This window comes from Lolium perenne, chromosome 3 (assembly GCF_019359855.2).
Source record: "Lolium perenne isolate Kyuss_39 chromosome 3, Kyuss_2.0, whole genome shotgun sequence".
Taxonomy (NCBI): Eukaryota; Viridiplantae; Streptophyta; class Magnoliopsida; order Poales; family Poaceae; genus Lolium; species Lolium perenne.
In genome coordinates, this window is record NC_067246.2 from 101,253,856 (window position 1) to 101,271,179 (window position 17,324).

Here is a 17,324-nt window from a genome sequence, read left to right on the forward strand (position 1 = left end):
TAGATATACTTGGGCCCTCTCGGTGGAATGTCGTCTAATGTCTTGCAAGCATATGAATGAGTTCATAAGAGACCACATACCACGGTACGAGTAAAGAGTACTTGTCGAGATGAGGTTGAACAAGGTATAGAGTGATACCGAAGATCAAACCTCGGACAAGTAAAATATCGTGAGACAAAGGGAATTGGTAATTTATGTGAATGGTTCATTCGATCACTAAAGTCATCGTTGAATATGTGGGAGCCATTATGGATCTCCGTATCCCGCTATTGGTTATTGGTCGGAGTGAGTACTCAACCATGTCCACATAGTTCTCGAACCGTAGGGTGACACACTTAAAGTTGGATGTTGAAATGGTAGCACTTGAATTATGGAATGGAGTTCGAATATTTGTTCGGAGTCCCGGATGAGATCCCGGACATCACGAGGAGTTCCGGAATGGTCCGGAGAATAAGATTCATATATAGGATGTCATTTTATGTGAAATAAAATGTCGCGGAAGGTTCTATGGAAGGTTCTAGAAGGTTCTAGAAAAGTCCGGAAGAAACCACCAAGGAAGGTGGAGTCCACAAGGGACTCCACCTCCATGGCCGGCCAGCCCTAGTGGGGGTGGAGTCCCAAGTGGACTCCACCATAGGGGGCCGGCCACCCCCCACATGGGAGGTGGGAATCCCACCTTTGGGTGGGAGTCCTAGTTGGGCTAGGTTTCCCCCCTCCTATGGAAGGTTTTGGTTTCGGGTCTTATTCGAAGACTTGGACACCAACACTTGGGATCCACCTATATAATGAGGGGCCAAGGGAGGGGGCCGGCCACCCCAAGACCATAGCTTGGCCGCCCCCCTTGAGTGGCCGGCCACCCCCTCCCAAACCCTAGCTTTGCTCCTCCACTTCATATTTCCTGCGTAGCTTAGCGAAGCTCCGCCGGACTTCTACACCGCCACCGACACCACGCCGTCGTGCTGTCGGATTCAAGAGGAGCTACTACTTCCGCTGCCCGCTGGAACGGGGAGGTGGACGTCGTCTTCATCAACAACCGAACGTGTGACCGAGTACGGAGGTGCTGCCCGTTCGTGGCGCCGGAACCGATCGTGATCAAGATCTTCTACGCGCTTTTGCAAGCGGCAAGTGATCGTCTACCGCAGCAACAAGAGCCTCATCTTGTAGGCTTTGGAATCTCTTCAAGGGTGAGACTCGATACCCCCTCGTTGCTACCGTCTTCTAGATTGCATCTTGGCTTGGATTGCGTGTTCGCGGTAGGAAAATTTTTGTTTTCTATGCAACGTTATCCTACACTCTCTGGAGTAGCCCAAAACAAAGAACCATGGTCAAGGGAAAGGTTAACAAGGAGGTTTGTCCTAGTATTTACCCTCTCTTCTTCGGCAACAGCATCAGTAAAGGAACCTATTAAAACAACGAAGCAGAAAACTTTAAGAGACGTAGCATGAAGATGGAAGAAATCAGAGGATGAAACAAGCATACCCGACATATCCGCACTGGCTTCATTCATTAACTCGAGCATGAAATTTTCTCGACTAGTCGCCTTTTCAGCCTCGGAAGCAGCGATTTCCTTAGCAGCCATGGCCTCGCGAGCTTGCTGAAGTGCAATTTTTTCGGCTTCAGATGACTTACGGGACTTTTCCATCATCACAAGTGTTTGCTTCTTTGCATACTGAATTTGCTGCCGAAGTTCATCCAATTCTCGCGGCAAGGAATCTTCGACAGGTGTAGCATCAGCAAGAGTTCTCCTTGAGCGAGAAGAAGAAGGCGAAACATTGGAAGGAGCGGAAGATGGAGTATAGTTATCAAATACCAACTGAAATTTAATAAAACAAGACAACATCAATCAACAAGCAAAGATAGAGTTTTCATTAATCTTTCGGAATAATTACAAAGGCCTTACAGTGGAGCTAATGAAGTACGTGTCGCCAAATAACTACTTTGGCGACAAGGGCAAAAGAAACAGAGAAAGAAAAACAAAGAGGCATGCAACTAGACCTCCGGCCTTGATGAGCTAGGAGTCGAAGCTGGTTTGATCCCGAGATAGGCCAAGATTTTCTTCGTGTTGGGCTTGGCTGCCTTAATCAGCGACCTCCATCTTGATTGCTCTATCTGATCGGTGTCGCCAACTTTCATCCAATCAACAGTCTGTTGGCTATCAGCAACCAGGGCAACAGTGGTTTCGACAGCAATCTTCATGTTTTCCTGACGCATCTTCAGTCCAAGGTCCTCTAATGAATTGAAGCTCTTGGCAAGGGTAAGGAAAGTCGGGGGCTCCTCTTTCTTCGGGAAGAAGTAGGGAAACAGTGTCGACAATCCTGCATTAGCATTTGCCACGCCTTCACGAATTTCGGACCCATGAAGCTCCAGATAAGAAAGTGCGTCAAGGAGAGGATCATTGACGGGATTCTCCAGATCAAAATCTTGGTTTGTTTGGTCTGCCACAGGAAACAAAACATTGGTCAACAACAAGAAGCAGCGGTTCTCATAAAAATAGAAGGGATCAATAATATTACTGTGAGTGCGTCGACTTTGTGATTTCAGGCGCTTGAGGATCCCCTGTTCACGAGCAGCTTGTGCAGCTTTATGCTCGTTTAAAGCAGATTCAGCATCTTCAAGTCTTTTCTGCAGTTCCTCGACACTAGCAGCTTTTGCTTTGGCTTCATCAGCCTCGGCTTTGGCTTTGCTAGCAACAAGTTCGGCTTTCTTGCGAGCCGCCTCACTTTGCTCCAGTCTTTGAGAAAGTGCGTCGGCACGTTTGTTGGCCTCTGCAAGTTTCTCTGTCGAGATAAAAAAAAAAGAAGAAAGATCAAAAATCGCGACAAACAACAGGAGCAAAAAGTCAGAAAGAACGGCAAGTATAAAAGTTGTTACCTTCAGTTCTGCTAGCATACTCACGGTACCCAATGAATTGGGATCCGATGCGGATAAGATCTTTGATCATGGGCTGTCAAAGAAGAACACAAAGAAGAGAACCATCGGCATGAAAAAAGAGTGAAGGCGTGAACAAGCAAAATAGAGGAAATATAGATATCGACAAACTTACATCATCCAAGAGCAGGTCGAAGAGCTGCCCAATTGAGGGGCAGGTTCAAGAATTGTTTCAATCCTTGTCCTTTTTGGTGAAGGAGCAAGGGGGCTTGTCAAGGAGTTGTGGTGACGACGTTTCGTTGAGGAGGCGAGGATTCTTCTCCTTCAACTAGCGTGTCTGAGGCAAGTACAGTATGTGACGTGCTTGTTCGAGGAGCCACATCAACAGTTGGTACTTCTTCCTCGTCATCACTGTTGATTAAAAATCGACAGCATAAAAAGCAAGACAAGATAAACATTTCGAGTACAGAAATAAGGAGAAATAAAAATGACTTACGAGCTGACGAGGGATTCAATATAAGGATCATAAGCTGCCTTCGGATGAGAAGGAACAACTTTTTCGGCTTTAGAAGTGCCAGAATCCTCGGCGTCATTCCTTTTCCTTTTGTTCCTTGGGGAAACAGCAGGAGGAAGGGATTGCGTCGACTCACTGGCGTCAGATTCAACTTCTTTTTCATGGGAAGCCGCAGATTTGTGAGAACCTACGACTTCACTTTCAGGAAGAGAAGAACCTTGGTTGTCCTCGGCAACGATAGCTTGTTCTTCGACTTCTCCATCCTCAGGAAGAGGAGGAAGGGAAGCCATAGTAGGATGGTTCTGCAGGAAAATAGCGACAAAAGAAAAATTAGAGAAATATCAATACAATGAGATGCAGGGAAAGTTCGGAACAAGACAAAAATTCGAGAAGACAAAATACCTCGGGGAGAGGATTGGCGGAGCTATATGGTTCCACGCGGCAAGAGGAGGGAATAGGATCCTTCTTGTTCAGCGAGGAAATTCTTCGAATCAGCTTCTCCAAGTCCTTTACAGAAATATCATTGGAGAGCCTATTGGCGTCATTTTCACCAGCATACGTCCAAAGGGGATTTTTGCGAGCCTGAAGAGGCTGCACTCTAATCCTAAGAAAGTAGGCAGTGATTTGAACACCAGACAGTTCTTTGCCTCGAGTATTTTGAAGCTGATGAATACGAGACATAAGTGCTTCTGTCGCCTTTTTCTCTTCTTCGGAAGCTTCAGCATCCCAGGAGCGGCGACGCTGAATTTTGGTACTTCCGTCGAAAGGGACTATGTTATGCTCAATAGAATTGGCACTTTCTTCGTGTATGTAGAGCCACCTTTTGCGCCACCCTTGGACAGAATCAGGAAATTTGATGTCGAAGTAATCAACGTCAGTTCAGACACAGATAACAACGCCGCCTATGTTATAGGTGGCGTTGTGGGAGCCATTGCGGCGGAGGCAGAAAATGCGTTTCCACAGAGCCCAGTTAGGAGGGATTCCAAGGAAGCATTCGCACAGCGTGATAAAAATGGAGACATGGAGGATGGAATTGGGGGTCAACTGGTGCAGCTGAATCCCATAAACAAAAAGAAGGCCGCGGAGGAAATCGTGAATTGGGGCAGAAAGGCCGCGGATGAGGTGATCAACGAAACTAACCCGGTACTCCATTGGAGGGTTTGGGTAGCTTTCTTCGCTGGGAAAGCGGATGGCGTCCTCTTTCTTCATCAGGCCAAGCCTCTTCAGCATGTTGACGTCTTGGTTGGAGATTTTAGATCTCTCCCACTCAAGATCTTCAGCGGCCATCTTGGATTCTGGAGTACTGTGGCGAGTGAGTCGCGTGCGCGGTGGCATCAACGGCACTGGAAAAGCAGAGTTCGTGCGTGGGTAGGATCAAAGAGAGTTGGGCGCGGTGGAAGTTTTTGCAAAGAGGAACAGATGTGCGGCACAAACGAAGGTGCGAACGGAGGTTGAAGAAAGGTTTATATAGGAATTGGGCGAAGCAATGAACCGTTGGATGAAGAAATCGTGTGGTGAAAAAAGATCTTGTAGATAAAGGGTAAAAAGGTATTTTTACTGAGATGGAATAGAACAAAGCGTTACAAAGACGTGCGCCAGGAAAAGCGGAGGACGTGTGTCCCCCACTTGCACGACGTGTCAACGTGGTGGAAACAATGGACCCACAAGGCAGAAAAATCACGACTATTAACAGAGATGAAGTAAATTTGATTAAGGGAAGCATGCCGACAAGAAAAATAAAAGAAGATTGGCGACAGGAGAAGTCATTGAATACTTCGGGAGCCTTTGATCAAATACAAGTTTTTGCCCAAATGCTCGGGAGCTACTTCGACAAAAGTAAAATTTCGAGTATGGCAGTATAGATATTGTGGGAGCCTACAACCAAGCACAAGTCTTTGGCTGTAGCCTCGGGGGCTACTCCCATCGGGAGCACTGTTCGCGCACCCGAGAGATGAAAAGAAGATCATATCGGGAAATAATGACAATATAGCGACAAGGTGGACTAAAATGTTGAGCCTACAACCAAGCACAAGTCCTTGGCTGTAGCCTCGGGGGCTACTCCCATCGGGAACGCTGTTCGCGTGCCCGATGAAATTAAAAAAGAAAGATAGAAAAGTAAAAGAGTATATTTCGAGTTATAATTAACTCTACATATACTCCCATCGGGAGAGCAATATAAGTCATCTTTGACTCGATACAATGTGCCATTCCAACAGCCGAAAAAGCACTCGACAATATATTCTCAGAACGCCAAAGTTGCGATCAATTTCTGAATGCCGCAAATTTGCGAAGGTAAGACCCCAGATCCGTTCTGCTGGGCGTGGCATCGCCGAAGACTGCGTCACATACTTTTATCCGTATCAACAGATACGAAGAAAAATCCTAACGGACGCGTTAGGTACCCGATAAATTTTACTGGGACTCGACAGAATGGTAAGACCTTAAGCGGCGCCTGTCGAAGTTTACACCAGTATCCCGAGGTCATGTCCAGGGACGTGATCTTGAAGTAGGTTTTTGCGGATTGCCACTAGAGCAGTTAACTAGTACCTGATCCGTCAGATGAACTAGCCCCAACTACCATTATCCCTGTACAATATAGAATTTTATGTGAAGAAATATAAAAAAGTTAAAGCTCTCGAATAAAAATAAACAGTGGAGATTTTCCCTGACTCTACGATTCAAGCAAAATCTCGGGGGCTACTGACATAGGCATCCCAAATGGGCCTGCCGAAGATAGTACCCAGGGTTTATTGAAGGCCCACTACCCGAAGAATAAGAAGATTCAGGAGCCCAAGATATATTAAGGAAAGTTAGAGTTGTAATAAGAAGTGTTATTTGTAATCTGGCGGGATGAGTTAGAAACCGTCCCGGACTCTGTAACTTGTACAAAACGAAACTCTCGGCTCCGCCTCCCATATAAAGGGGGAGTCGAGGGACGAAGAGATCATCGAATCATTGTTACAAATCCTAGTTTTCATAATCGTCGAGTACTTTTCGGCTGAAACCTTCGAGATCTACTTGCCCTCTACTTCCAACTAAACCCTAGCCTACAATCCATAGGCATTGACAAGTTGATACCTTGTCACAAGGGGAGTCTCCACCTCCAATCTCTTTACTTTGTTTTTGTCTTGCTTTATTTTATTTACTACTTTGTATGCTGCATTATATCAAAACACAAAAAAAATAGTTGCTAGCTTTACTTTATTTACTGTCTTGTTTGCATTCTCCATATTAAAAACACAAAAAAATTAGTTACTTGCATTTACCTTATTTTTGTTACTATGACTAGTCCTGTAGTTGTTACTCTATCACCCGAGGAATCGATCTTTACTTTTAAACAAGGGGGTGAAGAAGGTTTTAAAGAAGCTTGGTCTAGAATTTTTGATTCTTATAATAAAACTGAACCTAAAATGACACTAAGTTTGCTTCTTAGTAATTTTTATTTTGGGCTTATTCTTCGCTATAGATATGCCTTAGATGCTGTAGTGGGAGGAGATTTCCTCCACTATGATGGGGATAAAGCTTTTAATGCCATAAAAAAATTGGTTACATCATCTAGCTCCACTAATAATTTTGATCCATCCCTTGTTAGTATTTATAATAGATTGAGCACTCTTGAGACAAGTGTATCTTGCTTGAAAGAAGGGTATGGTTGGATTCGTGAGCATTTTGATTATGTTCCTATAAACTCTGAACCATCAATGTGGGACCCCACTATTAAAGTTACTATTGATGGTAAAATTTTTGATGCTCGTTGTGATATTATGACTGAATTTTGCCTTATGCCTGAAAGTATTTATAAATCTTTGACACTCTGGGGACTTACCGAAGGAGGAGAAGGAATAACTCTCACAGATAACTCTGTTATAATTCCCAAGGGAATAGCTGAAGGAGTATTCACAAACCTTCTTGGAAAAATAGTATCCACTGATTATCTCGTTATTGAGTGTGTAGGTACAGGACAAATCACACTTGGAAGATCCCTGCTAAAGCTCTTCGGAGTAACCATAGATGTGGAAAAAAGGCACTCTAAGTTCCTCCATACCTGGATGCGATCATATATTCCCTAAACCAAAGAGTAAGAAGGGTAAGCGTAGAGCCTCTGGTAAGAATGCCAATGCTTCATCTCTTGGTAATACTTGATACACACTTTCTGCGCCTAGCTGAAAGGCGTTAAAGAAAAGCGCTTATGGGAGACAACCCATGATTTTACTACAGTACCTTTGTTTTATATTTGAGTCTTGGAAATTGTTACTACTGTAGCAACCTCTCCTTATCTTAATTTTGTTGCATTGTTGTGCCAAGTAAAGTCTTTGATAGTAAGGTTCATACTAGATTTGGATTACTGCGCAGAAACAGATTTCTTGCTGTCACGAATCTGGGCTGAATTCTCTGTAGGTAACTCAGAAAATTCTGAAAATTTACGTGAGTGATCCTCAGATATGTACTCAACTTTCATTCAATTTGAGCATTTTCATTTGAGCAAGTCTGGTGCCTCTTAGAAATTCGTCTTTACGGACTGTTCTGTTTTGACAGATTCTGCCTTTTATTTCGCATTCCCTGTTTTGCTATGCTTGATGGATTTATTTATTCCATTAACTTTCAGTAGCTTTGTGCAATGTCCAGAAGTGTTAAGAATGATTATGTCACCTCTGAACATGTGAATTTTGATTATGCGCTAACCCTCTAATGAGTTGTTTTGAGTTTGGTGTGGAGGAAGTTTTCAAAGATCAAGAGAGGAGGATGATACAATGTGATCAAGGAGAGTGAAAGCTCTAAGCTTGGGGATGCCCCGGTGGTTCACCCCTGCATATTTCAAGAAGACTCAAGCATCTAAGCTTGGGGATGCCCAAGGCATCCCCTTCTTCATCGACAACATTATCAGGTTCCTCTAGTGAAACTATATTTTTATTCCATCACATCTTATGTGCTTTGCTTGGAGCGTCTGTTTGTTTTTGTTTTTGTTTTGTTTGAATAAAGTTGGATCCTAGCATTCATTGTGCGGGAGAGATACATGCTCCGCTGTTGCATATGGACAAATATGTCCTTAGGCTTTACTCATAATGTTCATGGCGAAGGTTGAACTGCTTCGTTAAATTGTTATATGGTTGGAAACGGGAAATGCTACATGTGGTAATTGGTAAAATGTCTTGAATAATGTGATACTTGGCAATTGTTGTGCTCATGTTTAAGCTCTTGCATCATATACTTTGCACCTATTAATGAAGAAATACATAGAGCTTGCTAAAATTTGGTTTGCATGATTGGTCTCTCTAAGGTCTAGATATTTTCTAGTAAGGGTCGAACAACAAGGAAGACGGTGTAGAGTCTTATAATGCTTACAATATGTCTTTTATGTGAGTTTTGCTGTACCGGTTCATATTTGTGTTTGTTTCAAATAACCTTGCTAGCCTAAACCTTGTATCGAGAGGGAATACTTCTCATGCATCCAAATCCTTGAGCCAAACACTATGCCACTTGTGTCCACCATACCTACCTACTACATGGTATTTCTCCGCCATTACAAAGTAAATTGCTTGAATGCTACCTTTAAAAATTCTCCCTTTGTCTTTGCAATATATAGCTCATGGGACAAATAGCCTAAAAACTATTGTGATATTGAATATGTACTTATGCATCTTATTTCTTATAAGTTGCTTGTTAAGCGGTAACCATGTTTCTGGGGACGCCATCAACTATTACACCTTTGTTGAATATCATGTGAGTTGCTATGCATGTTCGTCTTGTCTGAAGTAAGGGTGATTTATCATGATCAAATGGTTTGAGTATGCATATTGTTAGAGAAGAGCATTGGGCCGCTAACTAAAGCCATGATCCATGGTGGAAGTTTCAGTTTTGGACAACTATCCTCAATCTCATATGAGAATATTACTTGTTGCTAAATGCTTACGCATTAAAGAGGAGTCCATTATCTGTTGTCTATGTTGTCCCGGTATGGATGTCTAAGTTGAGAATAATCAAAAGCGAGAAATCCAAGGCGAGCTTTCTCCTTAGACCTTTGTACAGGCGGCATAGAGGTACCCCTTTGCGACACTTGGTTAAAACATATGTTTTGCGATGATAATCCAGGTAATCCGAGCTAATTAGGACAAGGTGCGGGCACTATTGGTATACTATGCATGAGGCTTGCAACTTGTAGGATATAATTTACATGATACATATGCTTTATTACTACCGTTGACAAAATTGTTTCTTGTTTTCAAAATCAAAGCTCTAGCACAAACATAGCAATCAATGCTTCCCTCTGCGAAGGGCCATTCTTTTACTTTTATGTTGAGTCAGTTCACCTACTTCTGTCCATCTCAAGAAGCAAACACTTGTGTGAACTGTGCATTGATTCCTACATACTTGCATATTGCACTTGTTATATTACTTTATGTTGACAATATCCATGAGATATACATGTTACAAGTTGAAAGCAACCGCTGAAACTTAATCTTCCTTTGTGTTGCTTCAATGCCTTTACTATGAATTTATTGCTTTATGAGTTAACTCTTATGCAAGACTTATTGATGCTTGTCTTGAAAGTACTATTCATGAAAAGTCTTTGCTATATGATTCAGTTGTTTACTCATTATCTTTACCATTGCTTTGGATCGCTGCATTCATTACATGTGCTTACAATAGTATTGATCAAGATTATGATGGCATGTCACTTCAGAAATTATCTTTGTTATCGTTTACCTACTCGGGACGAGTAGGAACTAAGCTTGGGGATGCTGATACGTCTCCAACGTATCGATAATTTCTTATGTTCCATGCTTGTTTTATGATGATACACACATGTTTTATACATACTTTATATCATATTTATGCATTTTCCAGCACTAACCTATTAACAAGATGCCGAAGAGCCAGTTGTTGTTTTCTGTTGTTTTTGGTTTCAGAAATCCTAGTAAGGAAATATTCTCGGAATTGGACGAAATCAACGCCCATGATATTATTTTTCCACGAAGCTTCCAGAAGTCCGGAGAGGAAACGAAGTGGGACGACGAGGCGGCGACACGCCAGGGCGGCGCGGCCCACCTCCTGGCCGCGCGGCCCTGTTGTGTGGGCCCCTCGCGTCGCCCCTGACCTACCCTTCCGCCTACTTAAGCCTTCGTCGATAATAACTCCAGTACCGAGAGCCACGATACGGAAAACCTTCCAGAGACTCCTGTCGAGGGTACTCCTCGCCAATGCCCTCCGATAGGGGCTTAGGGTTGACGGAAACCTGTAGGCTGACACGAGACATCGGTTCACAGACAAGCGGGGAGAGCGATTTATCCAGGTTCGGGGCCATCGATGAGGTAAAACCCTTACGTCCTGCCTGTCTGTTCTTTGATTATGAAAACAATGGGTTACAATGGGGTTCCGAGTAGTTCGGCTGAGATCTAGGCGAGATTGCTATTGCTAGGGTTACCTAGCTCTAAGCTTTTCCTGGCTAAGATCGCTAAGATTGTTCGTATCCTTCGGCAGCCCCTCTCCTGGCCTTTATATAGGAGGCCAGGTCTCAAGAGATCTAACCGAATACGACTAGATTTACAGTAGTTTAGATCCAATCTTTCCTTGTTTGTTCGCTTCCTTGTCTTGCTCGTCAAGGAATCTTCTGGTGCACCGACCTAGTGGCCCATCTAACCTTCGGGTGTCTTCATGGGCCTCTAGTTGGTCAATACAAGATAGGGCAACGTCGGTTACTCGAAGGGTAATGCCCACGTCAGTAGCCCCCGAGTGTCTAGCCGAAGATAATTCGGATAGAGACTAATGCATGTCCTCTCATGATATTCTTCTCCTTCATTATTCTTGTTCATCTTGATTTTGCTTCATCTTCTTTTTATCGGGTGCGCGTCAGCGCTCCCGATGGGAGTAGCCCCCGAGTCTAGGTACGGATGCTTGCAATCCGTGCGTGGACTCAAGTTGTACTACTCGAATACTTTCCTCTGCCGAGTTTTTCGCAAGTCTTCATAGGTCATCCGATATATTTTCTTTACGCGAAGGATGATGAGCAACGTGCCCAACTTTTGTTGGTTAACTGCTGATGGAAAAACAACATTACTCTACACAGAATCAAGTCCCCGGGCATGATCCTGGAGTGTAAAAAACTTTTATTGGATGTACATCATGCGCTCCCGATGGGAGTGTCTAGGTGTAACCGCTTGTAACCGAGAGCAGACTCAGTCCTTTTTCCTTCGACTGCTTATTCTGTCGAGTCTTCCTTTTTATCGGGTGCGCGTCAGCGCTCCCGATGGGAGTAGCCCCCGAGTCCAGGTTCGGATGCTTGCAATCCGTGCGTGGACTCAAATTCTTCATCCGATAACTTTTTATGTTTCCTTCGAATGCCTCTAGTTTTTTTTTCCTCATGACGTCATTGCTGACGTGTAATTGCTGCAGGCTGATTTGACGGGTCCATCATGACGAGCTAGCCCTAGCCCTGTTCAATCAGTGTTTTAGGGCTTGACCACTATACGCGTAACGACCGAGGTGGCTCCTCGATTTTCGCGCTATCGTGGGCGTAGTGGGTCGTCAGTTCCTTCCCTTCCTCAAGCGCCACGTGCTTACTTATCTCTTAACTTCTCCTTAAAATCTCCAAAGGCAAAAAATTCTCAATCTCCTCCACGATTCCCGCAGCATCTTCTCGTTCTCCCTCTTCTCCCTTCTTTCGCCATTGTCGCGCCGCCGCCACAGTTTCAATCTTCCTCAGATCTCGCGATGGTAAAGAAGAAGAACGCCGCCGCCGCTAGCTCCACCAGTGGAGGTGCCGCTGCCAAGTCCTCCTCTTCTCTTCCGAAGGGGAGCGCTCCGAGCGCCCCTCCCCCAGCTCCGGCGCCGCCAGCGCCGTCGGGCTCGATGGTCAAACCTGGGGACTGGGTAGCTTCAACCGTCACCAAGCGTGACGAGAAGAGGTCCCGAAGCTTAGGATTAATATCCTCCGACACGGGAGATGTGATCCTTCCAGGTGCGATTTCTCGGCCTGATCCTCCCACGGGATTTTCTGTGATGTTCTTATCTTTTCTTCATCGAGGCCTTTCACTCCCCTCTCATGGATTCCTCCTCCATCTCTTGCGGACGTACGAGATCCAACTATGGCAACTTACCCCCAACTCAATCCTCCACGTTGCCGTGTTCATCACCCTTTGTGAGGCATTTTTGGGTATTGAACCTCATTTCGGGCTGTGGAAGAAGATCTTCTATGTGAAAAGATACAGCAGTAGCAATGGGTACTTTGTCACCGGAGGGGTAGGTTTTGTTGCTCGCTCAGAAGTTAATTACTTCAATTTCCCAATGAGAGAGTCTGTGCAAGGATGGAGGCTGAAATGGTTTTACGTCAAAGATTCCTCGTCACCCGAGTGTCGACTCCCCTGCTATGTCGACGTTTCTGAAGCCAAGCCCAAGGACTCTTGGAAGAACATCCTCTCAGCCGACGAAAGGGCCTCAGCCGAAGAATTGTTTGCCAAATTCCTTCGAATCAAAGAGGCTGACGGCCAAACTATGATTGGTACGGAGGTGGCAGCAGTTTTCCTGAAGCGCCGAATCCAGCCAGTCATGGCCAGAGTTCACCCGATGTGGTTGTACTCAGGTCCAAAGGATGAGACCAGGATTAATGCTGCCGATCTATCAGAAAAAGAGTTGCTTGATGAAGTTCGTCGTCTTACTTCCTTCAACCAGGAAGATTCGATCCCGCTAATCTCTTCTTATGCTCCCCTTGACGTTGATCATCCACCATCAGGGGTATTTTCCTTTCTTCACATCTCTACTATAGCTTCTTGCTTAGCCGACATGATTACCTTTGTTCTTACTTCGTCATTTTTCTTTGCCAGATCCCTATGGCTTCTGAAAATACACGTGATTCGCCAGATGATACTTCTGAGGGGAGAGGCTCCTCAATCCCCGTAGATTTTCACACCACCGATCAAACAGGTCTAGAGGATGAATATAACGGTCCGATGAATCTTGAAGTTGCCCACGCTGATCTTCCCCCTCAGCCGATAACACTTGTATCGTAGATGGATCAGTGCGTAATATCGACACTGATCGTGATACTTTTGTTGATGCGGCTGCGGAAGGGGCCAAAGCTTCTCCTGCGAAGAGATCAACCGGCGGCTTCGCCGATGAAGATGATCTCTTCGACATGTAAGTAGTTCTTTTCTGAAAGTTATGTGCCTTTTTGACCTTTCATACCCCTATTATAATCGCAGTCGACTGTTTACTTTTGCAGTGATGAGGGTTTTATCGAGCCTCCTCCTAAAAAGGCCAAATCTGATGCTGTTTCGCCGGTTGTGGTGGCTTCCGAAGCTTCGGCTCCTAAGGCTGCCCCTACGGCTCAAGCATCGACTGCGTCTTCCCTTTCCAAAGGGAAGGATATTTCTCCAACTGCTGCTACTGCGGCTCCTTTTTCTGTAAGTCCTTTTCTGATCACAATACAGATTTCTTGGAGCGTGCCTTTTTTAATTGTTTTTCTTTCTCTTTTAAGGACCTGCGTGGCGTTATCTCTTCTCTGGAGGTTTTCGCTTCCCGATTCACTTCCCTAGAGGCTGACAAAGTTCGGCTGGAGGAGGAAGTCAAATCTTCTTCCTCGAAGCTGGATGGCACAGTCAAGATAGCTGCCGCGGCTCGCCAAGAGATTGATTCTCTGAAGGAGGAGCTGGCCAAGCTGAAAGAGAAGCTGAAGGAGGAGGAAGCATCCAGGCTGGTGGCTGAGGCTCGAGCAGCCAAAAAGGATGAAGTCCTTCGTCAATCTTCTTTGGCCTTGCTTGGTAATCTCTAACATACTTCTGTCGAATGATGTTCTTTTGGATTTAAACTCTTGTCAATGACTGCAATTTTTTTTCTTCCTTTCTACTGCAGAGGCAGCAAACATCCCTGCCGATGCCCTGGAAAGAGTTCCAAATAACTCCCCACTGAACGCTGTGTCAACGATTCTCGCCTCTCATCAGCTTACACAAGAACTTCTTGTGAAGGGGAAGGGTGCTCTGGCGCGGATGCACTCGATGATCTTCCCCAAGATCAAGCAAGAGAAGACCTTGGGACAGCTGATCGATACCTTCGCAGTTGACACCAAGGAGGTCATCGAGGTATTCAAGCGTACCTCGCGCACTTTTGGCGCTGTCCTTGCCTTCCAGCTTATGATGGGTTACGGCTTTAAGGGTGACATGGAGGAAATGACTAAGGGGCTTCTAAAAGAGCAAGACGGGCAGCCTGTTGATTTGAGCACCTTTAAGGCGTCTGCTCTTACTTGTGCCCGTCAGCTCCTCTAACTGGTTTCATCAAGGAAATCATCGACTGGCCCTAGTTCATCGACTCAAACTCAGCTCCCTTGATTCTTGTAACAAACTTGTGCCTTGAGCTGATGCGAAACATTGCTCTGTCCGCAAAACTCATGCTTTGTAATAAACTCCGTGCTAGCATTGTTATTAGCACACTTTTGTTATGATATCACCTTCTTGCACTCCTCCCGATGGGAGTTATTTTGGATGTTCGACTGTACCATATCCATTACCTTTTTATAATCAGTATTTTCTGCAGGTCTTCCCAGTACCCTCATTCGTAGATGACTCGTCGGGTGCTCTTTCTGAAAGCGATCGGATCCAGCGCATGAAAGACCGGATCACGCAGATGGAAAAGGACTTACGCAGCACTTATGCCTTAGCTGCCATCATCAATAAGAAGAGCGAGATTGCAGCCGACGTGGAGCGGTACATTCTTGGCGAACTGCATAAGGCTACCGAGAGTTTAAACTGTAAGTTCCCTGATCCCCTGGCCTGTTTGCTAGCAACTTCTTGCCTGAGTCTTTACTAATTCTTTGGCAGTCATAGCGTTGAACCATGCGGAGGAGAACAAGCGGATACACGAACGAGTGCATGCTTTGACTCAGCTTTCCTCATCCGAAGAGATCTTCTGGCGGGAACACTCGAAGGCCTCGGCTGTCGTCAAATTTCAAGATCGAGTGCAATAGGTCCACCAGTTCTTCGACAAGTGCTACAGGGCTATGAGGGTAGTTTGGAAAACAATGTTTCCTCTGAATGTAGTTCCTCCTACCCTTTTGACTTTGATGTCTGAATTTGGGAGCGCCAAGAAGGTTCGGGAACTGGTAAGATCTCAAGTCTTTGCAGGGGCTAAGTGCACGCTTGCCCTTGTGCTTGCTTGTTATCCTTCGGCTTGCTTGTTGTCTATCGCCAATGCAACTGGTGATCTCGAGGAGCTGTACCCGAAGGTTTTAGCACCTGCCCATATAATTGCCAACAGGCTTGAGGAGATGTCAAAGATACCTGAGGAAAAGGAAACTCCGTAAGGGTGATGTAAAGGTGTAAAATTACTTCTGCAAATTGTTTTGGCTAGTCCATCCGAGTGTTCGGATTTTAGAGCCGCAACTTTTGTCTGGTTGATACATGAATATGTATTTTTACCATGCCGTTGGCAAATACTCAAAGGGGCGAAGCTTAATTGCCCGTTGGATGTATGTATACTAGTTGGTTAGCAAATCATTATGAGTGATCAGCTCGTGTTGCAGGTTTTGCTAAACCTGTTGTATGCGCAACTTTGCTTTCAACTGTTTGTAAATTTCGACAGTCATTCCCGAATTCTTCGGGTGTAATGATTCTGCCGATGAGCCCGTTGCTCTGTGATATTTCCATAAGTGAAATATCGAGCGTGGGTTGTGGGTAAGTTTTCCAAACTCTTGCTTTGTACGGCACTCGTAGAGGCATCTGAAGCAGAGTGGAGGATTAACGTCCTTATTCTTCTTTGCTGTGCTCGTAAAGGTTTTTGCCCTGAACGCTATCTTCTGCCGCGCGTTAAGTTATGCCGCTACTTGGCGGCAGCACGGTCATAGATGCTTTAGATTACTGCAATACTTTAACAAGAATCGGAACTTAAGTACTTATTGATAGGTAAATATGAAACTGGAGGGCGAAAACAAGAGGCCCTGTGTAAAGTAAAGAGGGAAAAAATTTAAAAACTACGGGAGTGTTTTATCAAGAAAGGGGTTCTTCTCTTCTTCAGAAGGGTCTTCCGATTTCTTCGTCATGCTGGTGGTCGCGACAGTGCTGTTGATTTCGCCAGATGCTTGAGCAGCGATTGTTAGCATCTTGCCGCCTCCTGCGTCTTCTGCCGAAACTTTTTCTGCCGATGCTATTGCTGCTGGGCCTTCGTGAGCTGGCTTCTTCTTGATTTCCCTGTCGAGTTTTTCCTCCTTGATTTTTTGTATCGTCAACTTGGGCGGGGGGTCGACAGTATCTCGCCGTGGCCCAAATTTAGCAGCAATCCTTTGAAAATCACGGTCACAATTGTCCGAGCATGAGAAGCTCCCATAGACTGTGATGTTTGTTCCATTGTTCCCTGGCATCTTCAGCTTGAGGTATGCGTAGTGCGGCACGGCCATGAACTTGGCGTAAGCTGGTCTTCCGAGTATGGCGTGGTACTGTGATTCCCAGTTCACGACTTCGAACTCGATCTTCTCCTTCCTGAAGTTGTCGGGTTTACCGAAAACGACGTTCAAGTAAGCTTTGCCAAGAGAATGCGCTGGTGAAGTAGGGAGTATCCCATGGAAATGAGTATCTGAGTCTTCCAGCATTCTCATGGTGATCCCCATACTTTGAATTGTGTCAAGGAATATCAGGTTGAGTCCACTTCCTCCATCCATGAAGACTTTGCTCATCTTAAACCCTCCTATCTGTGCTTCGACACTAGGGCGGCGTGCCCTGGCTTTGGTATAGTCATCGGGTGGTCCATTCGACTGAACGTGATTTCCTGAGATGACCATTCGACATATTCAGGAATGTTCGCCATGATGCTTTCTGCCAGGTTGATTTCTCGGGTGAGCTTCTTCATTTCTCTCCTTGAAACACTTGTCCTGTGGATCATATTCATTTGCCCACGTGGCGGTGGAAACGCCTCGTTGGGTTGATGAGGTTGGGAACTCTTGTACTTGATCTTTGTGACGGGG